Consider the following 7,640-nt stretch of genomic DNA (forward strand, 5'->3'; position numbering starts at 1 on the left):
GAGGGAAGGGATGTGTGTCCCTGTAATAGCTGTCAATCCTAAAATCAACCCAGAGACAGATACATGGGAACCTCCCACTAAACACAGATATGAAGGACTGGTCACTCAGAGCAGCTGCATTTACAGACCTTGAGTGTTAACAGCCACCTGGAAAGGGAGGCAGTGCTGGGAAACAGAAGTGTGACCTGAATGGGCCAGATTGCCTGCAAGGAGCTGTCAGCTTCTCTGGCAACAGATCATGGCCAGTTCAGCCCAACCCCACTGAGCCTTGCTTGGGGAGATGTAAAGGAACATTTCCTTCCCTTCCAGCTGTTTGCAAACAGACTTTCCTCACAAGCCCCTTCCACCCAAGCCACGGTGCTACTTTGCTCAGGAGCTTGTTGGCCTCTAAAGAGCCAGCAGGAACATTTGTGTGATGACACGTTGGGCACTGATGTTCCTCAGACTCCAGCAGTGCTCTTCTAATGCCTGTGAAGAGTAAGAACCACCAAAATGGCTTTGAGCCAAACTGAGGAGAGGTTTAGGGTTCCAATCAATTCCAAAAGCCTGTCTCTGATTAAGGGGTGAGTTTGGCCTTGAGCTGAGAGCGTGAAGCTAGAAATGTCCAATCGCCTCAAACGTTCCCTTGTCTGCAGCCAATGACTCCACAGCTTTGCTCTGTCCCTCCTGGACCATTTGCAGATGTCAGTGGGCTGTGTCCTCAGGTTTTGACTTGCCTTCTTTCCACTCTCTAGTAGAGTGAGAAGTCACCAAGCTCAAGGTTCATTTACACAGCCACCAGTGGGTTTGAGCTCGGCAGGTTTTAACCCGCTCTCCTGTGGAGAAGAATGTGGATGAAATGCCTGACTGTCTGTCTGTGGCAGAGCACAGCAAGAGACCAGAGCTGGCTGTACAGTCTCGTGGGAACAAAAGGGCTGTGAGCAGACTAAATGCCTTCAGTATCTACCCTGGAATTCACCTGCACAACTATGCACTCTCCTCAGACTCCTTCTGCCTGTAGACATCCTCTAAGTAGATACATTAAAAGCCAACAGAGAGCTCGCTCCCTCTCTTTTCCCTTTTGCATGAGAAGAGCCCTTTCCTACTCCAAGTGTACTTCAGTTTTCAATACAACAGGTAACAAAGCTCTTTTGTCATCTCCTCTTTCAGCTTTCACAAGGTGAGATGTGATGTTTGGAGTTAACAAACATGGCTGTAACACTTACAGTAGTCGCAGTAACTGTTTCCACAGCAGGGAATAACAGCTGCATCCCTGATTAACTCTTTACAGAGGGGACATAAGAGCTCCACGGGAATCAGAACAGTGGAGGAGGAGGAGGAGGAGGAGGAGGAGGAGGAGGAGGAGGAGGAGGAGGATGGCAGCAGCTCCTGTGGCAAGAAGGGAGGTTTTTCATCCTTTTTTGTAGCAAAAGCTGCCCTGGAGGAACAGTGGGGAAAGAAAAAGGAAAACATTGAAGATCGGGAAAGGAAAACTCATCCTCTCAGACTAGTAAAATCGTTTCTTGACAGCTAGAAATCCACGGCATGAATCCCACCTCTGCTCTGCCAGGGGGTCAGTGCAGAATGCAGGCTCATGAGAAGTTCAGTCTCCAAGTAATTGCATTTTAGAAAAGGAAGAAATAGCTGCTGCAAAAGGAGGCCTGTGACAGAAACCCACAAGGGCTCCCGTCCCTTTTTCACACAGCCACTCTTGTCAGCACACAGCAGTATCTCTGCAGATCAGAGCAACAGCACAACTTCAGCCTGTTTCACACCTGGGATCTGATCAAAGGCAGAGCGGGAGGAAATCTCCAGCCAACAGCCAGCGGTTACATTTGGCCAGAGGCCTTTGAAACATCAACCAGAGGCAAAAGGAGCTTTCCAAGAGAAGGACTCCCCAGTAAACAGCACTGAACTCTTTGGCAGAAATGCAGACTCCTGGCACAGCACCAGATGAAGCAACTTCCAGGGCAGGAACGGCAGGAGAGCACCGTTTTCATATTCGAAAGGAGGGCAGATTGGAAGGGGAAGATCCAGTGACACTGCTGCCTCCCTCCCAAGGACAGATGCTGGCCAGCCTGGCTGCTCTGCCTCTCACACACGCACACACGGCTCCTCTCGCTCACTTTGGGGCCAGTGCAATCGATGCCACACTTACGCATTAGTGGCTGCGATGGCGTATTTCCCACCTCTTGTCAGCATCGCGCCCTCCGTGTTGGGATCACACAGCTCCACCATGAAACTCCTGTGAGCATTCTTGGGCACTCAAACCTCTTGCCTCTGCTGATGCATTATACCTAAAGACCTGTGCAACTAATCCACTTTCCCTCCAAGTGGACTGAAGCTACGTGCAGAAAATAATCACACTGTCCAGTTTGTCAGATGATTTTTGGGCTCCAGACCATCTGAAGGAGAAGCCGTTCAAAGCACATGCCACTGAGATGTAGGCAAGCGTCACTGTTTCCATTTTGCAGCATGACAAGGACCCACAACTTCAGAGTCAGGGCAGGTGGTTGTGCTTGCTGGAATTTGGCTTCAGACACAGAAGCATTCAAAGAGATCCAGCTTCTCACAGGTCAGAGTAAGGAGCAGTTTGGAGCTGCTTTACCTCCTGTTCCCGTCCTTTTCGGAAAGATTTACGTTTTCTCCAAAGCCTCAGGGTGCACATCCCTTGGAGAGCTTTTACCCAAGTCCAGAACTGACAGACAAGTACATTCTTTTTAACAACTGGATCAGCTTCCAGGGCCAAATTAACAAAGCCTCTGAGCAGCAGGAAGCAGCTCCTGAAGTGCTGCTGCTTTGTGCCCGGCAGCTGTGGAACACGGCAGTGTCACGTGGAGGCTGAGAAGGTCCTCGCCTGCTGTCTGCCCAAACTCTGGCAACCACAGGGTAAAGAAAGCACTTGAGCTATTACAACTGAGGCTAAGGTTTTGCTCACATGGCAAGAGTTATCCTGCCCTGGGGCACAGTATCAGATGTAAAAATACGAGGCAAACACTTTTTCTTTGCAGTATGTGACAGGAATATCGAGATCTACCTTAACCAGCTGCTCCAGAGGAAGCCGTGGAGAAGCATCAGTCACCTGACGGGCCTCAGCAGTCTGTTCATAGAGAAAGAAACGTTACCTTGAGGCTGACAAGGGGATCCCTTCTGCCTGTCTTTCCAAACTGGGAACTGCCCTTTGCAGGATGGGACCAAACTGTCACACACAGTAAAGTTATAAAAGCACTTGAAATTAGTACACATGACAGCTCTGTTCACAGGACAACAATGATCCAGCTCTAGATTTTAAAATAGGAAGCAAACACTTCTTTGTCAGTATTTGACAAGAAAATCTATTTCTATCTCCATAAGCTGCTCCAGAGACAGAGACACAGAAGAGTCATCAGTCTGTTCCAAAACAAGCAAACACATACTCCAGTTTTACAATGCAAAGGTGGCAATAGGGAACCTCTGCTGCAGGCTGAAAGTTGACTCTGGCCTCTGAGTGTCTCTGGAAGAGCCATTTCCCACCCCAAGTCAGTTGCATTTCTCACAAGCCAAGTGCCAACTTACGAGAGCTTCAGAGGGCTGATGTGGTTCATGACAAGAAGCTAAAATAACCAAACCTGCCTGAGGCTGACTTATTGCTCCAGACTATCTCACACAGGGACCCTTGTCAAATGCTCACCACAGCTTCAAAGCCAAAGGGGTAAGGAAGCTGCAGTGTTTCACTGGGGAGACCAAGAGAGAGGACTTGGACAGAGTGACGCAGGGCTTCCACCCTCCCTGGGGCTCCCCAAAAGGGAATGAATGGGTTTGCTTTGTCTGTCTTTTCAGGTTCCTTCAGTTGCTCCACACTAACCCTGAGCCTCCAAGACTTTTCCTGCTTGGCATGTTTTTGAGATGGCTGTGAGAGGTGATGGGAAGATGCTCCTTAACAGGGAAGGCACAGATGCCAGGGAACACACCAGCCTAGAAGAATGTTCACCTTACTGATGAACGTGGCATTTGTGCTTTTACACCTGCTCATAAACAAAAAGAACTGTTTCCAAGAAATAAAAGCCATCTGAATTAGATCAATACTAGAAACATGGTCTGCATAGATGCACTACGTGGACTCCTGGGGTCACTGGGCCACTTCCACTAAATCAGACTCACCAAGAGAGACATCCATGCCCAGAACTGGCAGAAGTCACCAAACAGTGACAGAATTACCAATGCCAGATTTGGGCTTAGTGTTTTCAGACGCACACACCTGAAGCATTCCATCTTAACTTGACTCTATACCATTCCATGAGGATCCCAGCCTGTGTTCTTCACAGAATACAGAGCCAGAGCTCATGAGTTCCTAGACTCAGCCATCCTAACAGCTTTTCAAGTGACCTGATCCAACCATCCAGGGGCAATCTCTCCTCAAAATGTGGGTCATAGGTTGGGTTTGGTGTAGGCCCGAACCCCCCAGAAGGTGAGGAACAGGACCAAGTGTCCCAGCAGTGGTTCTGCAGTGGTTTGGGGTTACTTTTTCAAAAGCCATTGGGCAGAAAAACCCCAAATTGTTTAAAACAGAACAAAAAGCTACCTGATACAGTGTGAAAATGGCAAAAGCTACACACCAAACAATGTGAACTGCAAGAAACAGCAAGCACACAACAACCTGTACAAACATCCCTCCTGCTGGCCACAGAGAGATGTAGAACACAGCAGCAGGTTCAGCTGTGCAGACCCGGAACCGACACAGCCCCAAAGCCAGCACAGCCCAGCTGTGCAACACCAGGTCCCACAGCCCCAAAGCCAGCACAGCCCAGCTGTGCAACACCAGGTCCCACGGCCCCAAAGCCAGCACAGCCCAGCTGTGCAACACCAGGTCCCACAGGAAACCTTCTGGCAACTTCAAAGGAAACACAGCGCACCACTGGGCACACACACACACATCAGAGGCTCACCCTACAGCTGTGCAAGTGATGGCAACAGGCAGTTTGGGCTCTGCTGGTCGCCTGGATATTTGGAAGTGTGAGTTACTTGAGGGGAAGAATCAGTGAGATTCCACTTGCTGACTGATCGGTGTCTGCGTGCTGCTGGCCACGAGTGACACGCTGCAACTCACCAGGCTGCTGTCTTGAGAACCAACAAGAACAAGCCCAGGGGCATCAGCTGAAAGGTTCCCATTGCTGTGGTTTGAACCCTATGTCTCAGCAGGCCTATAAATGTAACTCTGCTTTGGGTCAGATACATTAAAATCTACCCCATGTTAACAAAAGCCAGGAGCAGTTGCAACCAGAAAGGTACAATCTGAATGGCTCTGCAAACCAGTGCCCAGGAAGAAAGGTGAGCATACTGAAACCCTCCCAAAGAACGTGATGTTTCTTGGATACTCACAGAGCAGACGTTTGGCTGGTGGCTTTAACTCCTGCAGGCGGGATTCTTCTGTCTATAACCGATGAGCCCTTAGGGATCAAGGCATTCTCATCGGTGTATTCTGAAAGCAAAGTCAGCACAGAAAAAGCTGTCAGTCATTTTGTGAGCAAGTGTCTGAATGTGGAGTGTCAGAGCCCTTCAGAGACCCACCCCCAGTGCTGATGACACCAAGCTGAGCAGGAGCAGGGACCTGCTTGGGGGCAGGAAGGCTCCTGAGAGGGACCAGGACAGGCTGGAGCAATGGGCCCAGGGGCTGAAAAGCTGCCCAAAGGGAAAGGCCCTGGGGGGATTATTTGACAGCCCTCTCAGGAAGAGCCAGCAGTGTGCCCAGGTGGCCAAGAGGCAAATGGCTTCCTGGCTTGGACCAGCCATCGTGGTCAGCAGCACCAGGGCAGGAAGGCTGCACCTCCAATACTGTGCCCAGTTCTGGGCCCCTCACTACAAGAAGGACATCGAGGTGCTGGAGCGTGTCCAGAGATGGGCAACAAAGCTGCTGAAGGGTCTCGACAACAAGTCTGATGGGGACAGACTGATGGAGCTGGGCATGTTCAGCCGAGAGAAGAGGAGGCTGAGAGGAGACAAGAGCACTCTGTACAACTGCCTGAAGGGGAGCTGTAGTGAGGCAGGAGTTGGTCTCTTCTCTCTAGGAATAAATGACAGGCCATGAGGAAATAGGTTCAAAATTCTTCCAGGGTAAGTATAGATTGGCCATTAAGGAAGAACTTTTTTCCCTGAGAGGGTTATTAAGCATTGGAATGGGCTGCCCAGGGAGCTGGTGGAGTCCCATCCCTGGAGACGTTCAAAAGACACACAGAGGAGGTGCTGAGGGACAGGGGGCAGTTTAGTGATGAGCCTGGCAGTGTGAGGTGAGGGGTGTGACTCGATGATCTTCAAGGTCTTTTCTAAGCACAACAATTATCTGATTCTCTGATTCTAAATGAAAGCACATCACAACCTGTGCAAACATACCTGTTACACACAGAGGTAGAACACAGCACCGAGCTCAGCTTGTAGATCTGAAACCTACATGACCTCCAAACCATGACAGGTCACCTGTCCAGGTGCTACAGCCCATGTCCTGGCATGTTCCTAGGAAATACAGAGCATCACTAGGCACAGACACCAAGGGTCACATCAGAGCCGTGCAAGTGATGGCAGCACACAGTTTGTACTGCACTGAATCACACACACTGTGTTTACAACATGTACAAGGTTTTACTGGAAGACAGGTTAAGTCAATGTTTGGAAGGTTAATACAAGGCTGCAGTGTTCAGAACTAACTGCAGTGTGTACAAAAACAGTGGGAGATTGTATCTTTACTTACAGCTTTTGATGTACAATTCACTGGCTCAGTTGGACCTCTAGAAGAAGAAACAAAAGTCGTCTCCCTTTCAGGCAGCATTTCCATACCAGGAGAGGGGCTCCTGACCAGGGACTGCTGGAAAGCACTGCCACAGCTGCTGGAGTCATGTGCCCAAAGTTTACAGGCAGAGACACGTCGATTCAGGGGTTTTTGCTTGCAGATGGCTACCAGAATGCTGTTGGTCTGAGACACACTCTGACTCCTCAGTCTATTGATTGAGAACAAACATTAGAAAGACACAGCAGAACCACAAGCCAAGGACATCTATTAATTGTGGGGGAGACACACCTCTTTAAGGGGGCTGGAAAACATGACCAAGCCAACAATGCTCATGTGGCTGAGACAGAACTGGACTGTACAAATACATCCATGGCAGCAAAACTCCTGGAGCCAAGAGTGCAGTGGAATAGCTGTCACTGTAACCAAGACACCTGATTCTCTCCCCTCCATAAAGCTCAGGGATACAGAATTCAACCTGGAGCACAGAGTCAGCTTAGGAGAAAAACAGACTTGGAAAGAGAACTCATTGCATTTGCTGATGTGATAAAGTGCTTCCTGAGCTTCAAGTTGGGGAAGGATTAACTATCCCTTCATCCCACTCCACACCACAGCCAATGCCCTGCAGGGTATTGCTCTTTTTCTCCAGCCTGGAATGGACATTGTCTTTAGGAGAAGAAGAGCAGTTGCTGACAAATGAAGTTGTTGTTGGCATGTTTTTGCTCTTTCCTCTATCACTAGGACACAAAACCCCCAGTTGGAGGTCTCAGAATGCAAGAAATAGTCAAACACGGAGAATCAGACTCTTCTGAGATGGGAACAAATCAGGTGTTTACGCTACATTGGGTGTTTGCCTTTGCTCTAAAAGCAGTAACAGCAAACACAGAGAATAAGGAACCTCTCA

This window comes from Colius striatus, unplaced genomic scaffold (genome assembly GCF_028858725.1).
Source record: "Colius striatus isolate bColStr4 unplaced genomic scaffold, bColStr4.1.hap1 scaffold_45, whole genome shotgun sequence".
In the NCBI taxonomy this organism is placed as follows: Eukaryota; Metazoa; Chordata; class Aves; order Coliiformes; family Coliidae; genus Colius; species Colius striatus.